The sequence below is a fragment of the Vombatus ursinus genome, unplaced genomic scaffold (genome assembly GCF_900497805.2).
Source record: "Vombatus ursinus unplaced genomic scaffold, bare-nosed wombat genome assembly UNPS02006510.1, whole genome shotgun sequence".
NCBI lineage: Eukaryota > Metazoa > Chordata > Mammalia > Diprotodontia > Vombatidae > Vombatus > Vombatus ursinus.
In genome coordinates this window covers 25,628-28,858 of record NW_020946288.1, presented here as the reverse complement: position 1 = coordinate 28,858, position 3,231 = coordinate 25,628, and positions in this window count along the sequence as shown.

Below are 3,231 nucleotides of genomic sequence, written 5' to 3'. Positions count from 1 at the left end.
TTCCAGCTTTGATTTTTGGTTCCAGGATGATTCTAGGATCCCTTCTGTGTTGGATCTATGTCTCTGAGTTTCAATGTCATTATCTGGGTATTCTGAATGGTCTGTACAGAAGGGCAGCCAGGTGGCACAGTGGACAGAGTGCCAGGCCTGGAGTCAGGAAGAGTCATCTTCCTGAGTTCAAATCTGGCCTCAGACACTTACTGGTCTTTGCCAGGAAAACCCCAAACGTGGTCATGAAGGAGAGCCAGACACGACTGAAGCTGGTCTTGCATTGTTAATGCTCCGTAGACACATAGAATATAAATTTCTATCCCTGGTGCCTAGCTCATAACAGTCACTTAATACCCTGAGGTGAAAAATGAAATCAGAATAGAAAAGATTCGTTGCAATTTTTTCCTCCTCTCAGCTAGTGGAATATGGGAAAAGACAACTATTGGTCCAGTGTATAGAACATTGGGTATGGAGTCAGGAAGACCTGAGTCCAAACCCAGTCTCAGATACTTAGTAGCTGTGTGACCTTGGGCAAGTCACTTCAACTCTGCTTGCCTCAGTTTCCTCAACTATAAAATGGGGATTATACCTACCTCCTGAGGTTATTGTGAAGATCAAATGAGATAATATCTGTAAAGCACTTGGCATAGTATCTGGAACACAGTAGGTGCTATGAATGGCAGCTATTACTATTTGCTACTTTAACTCTTTTTTAAAAAATTAAAAAATATTTTTATTGATATCTTTTGTTTTTATATCACCTGTATCTTCTAATTTTTTTCTTCCTCCTCTCTCCCAGAGAACCCTCCCTTATATCTAAGAATAAAAATAGAGGGGGAAAATAATTCTGCAAAACTAATTGATCTATTGAAAAAGACTGATGCACATACAGGGTTCTCCACCTGTTGTCCTTCACTTCTCCGAAGCAGGGATGGGAAATACCTTACATCTCATCTTTGGAGCCAAGCTTGGTCATGATAATTTCTGTTGTTTTAATTCTTTTTAGGGACACAAAGAGGTTTAGTGAGAGAGACCCTAATGGATGAGAACAATTAGAAAAAAAGAGATGCTGGGAGAAAGGAGCCAAATCCTGTCTTTAAAAGGAATAGAGCTATGGTGGGGGGAAGAAGAGGGAATAAATAGTTACTAAACACCTACTAAGTACCAGGTACTATGCTAAGCACAGTACATTTGATCCTCACAACAACCCTGGGAAGTAGGTGATATTATCATGCCCAATTTGTTGTTGTTATTTATCTTTCATTCTCAAAGAGGACTAATGACATCAGGAGGGTGATGTCTTGACTTGCAAGTGAATTGGATTTAAGTGAGGCAGGGTGGTGAAAAGGCATCGGCCTCACTTTCTCTTTCAGAGTCATCAGAGTCTAATGGCAAGATGTAGGTCAGGATGAATGGTGATGGCCCAGGATGCAGTGGGAGACCTTGGCCTTTTTAAGCAAAAGTCTTTTCCAGATCTGTTTGTCTGAGACAACACCCATTTGATAGTTAAAGGCTACGTAAGAAATGAGGTAAAAGATGGTCTATTTTGCCTTCACAAAAGAATCAGTCAGGGAAAGGAAGACCCTCAGAGTTTCTCTATCCCCAGTTTACAGAAGAAGAAACTGAGGCAGACAGTGTTAAGTGATTGCCCAGGGTCACACAGCTAGTGTCTAAAGTCAGCTTTAAACTTGGACCTTCCTGACTCCAGGCACTGCACTCTAACCACTGAGCCACCAGCTGCCTCCAGTAGAGTATAATATAGCCCAGCCTATGACAGTGTGGTTGAATGGAAAGAGCCTTGAACTTGTATGTCACTGCTCTAAGACTCCATGTTGTTAAATGGTAGTCAGATGACTTGTGCACCTTGGATATCTAGCTCCACCACTTGGATGTCTAAGCTGTATGACCTTAGGTGAGTTGCTTAAACACTAAGCTTCACTTTCCTTACCTGTATAAGAGGTTTAATGTCCTGGGGTTTTGGGGGGGGTGGGGAAGTGCTACATAAACTCGTTATAATTGGGAGGTCCTTGAAGAAAAGGCAACCTGTTGGCACGCTAATCCCAGGGAAATGTGAGTCATTGACAAAAGGGCTTGAGAACTCTTTTCTATACGATCAGAGCTATAACTAGGAATAGCCCAAAAAGTTATAGATTTAGAGCTGAAAGGATATTAGAACACACGGAATCCAATCCCACCATTTGACAGATGAGGAAACTAAGGCTCAGAAAAGTGAAACAACTCACCTAGATATTTGTACTTGGGGTAAATGGGGGTTGGCACTGGTCATCAGAAGGACAGTCTGGCAACGTGCTTATGCCAGGATAGGAGGTACTGGTCTCTAGTCCAATCCTGATCCCCATGGAGACTGGGAATGAGAGGATTGCCATGGTTAGGGGGGGCTTGAGGCCCCTTGGGTTGGTGGCCTGGGCATGGCTGCACCTCTGGGAAACTCAGGAAGGAGAAGTCTGGTACCTGGACCATGGGCTCATAAATGTAGAGCCAGGAAAAATGCTATCCAACCCCCTAATTGTACAAAAGAGAAAAGTGAGTTATAGAGAAATTAAATGATTTGCCCAGGGCCACACAGCTGGTACAATCACCACTGGGAAGCAAAACTGAATTTTGGTGCCCTGGAATGCTCCAAACAGCTCTCCTTCCCCCTCCTTCGAAATATTAAGGGGGATAAGCCATACCTCTGTAGACCCTGGATCTCCTAAAGGCAAAAGAATCAGGTTGAAGATGTTAACAGTAATGAAGATAATGAAAAGATGGTGCAGAATTGAGGGGGGGGGAGTAGGGGAAGGACCCAGAGACTCAAGGAATTTTTTTTTATTTCCTGGTGAGTCTCATGTGGCCATACACGTCCCAAGTCTGCTGTTGATACAACATTCCCCAAATGTTTGATCTCAATGCCTTCCGCAATCTTTTTTTTTCTTTTTGGTGAGGCGGTTGGGGTTATGTGACTTGCCCAGAGTCACACACCTAGTGAGTGTTATGCGTCTGAGGTAGAATCTGAACTCAAGTCGTCCGGACTCCAGGGCAGGTGCTCTATCCACTGCACCATCTAGTTGCCCCCTTCCATAATCTTTTGATGTCTTCTTCTTTAGGTCAGAGTCCTCAAGCCTTTTGGTGGCCTTGGGCAGAAGAGTGCAGGGGCAGGGGCTTTGGATCAGTGGCATATGCAGATGATGTGATGGTTTCCTAACCTCCCTTCTTTCTTCCTTCGCTTTTCCCTCCTAG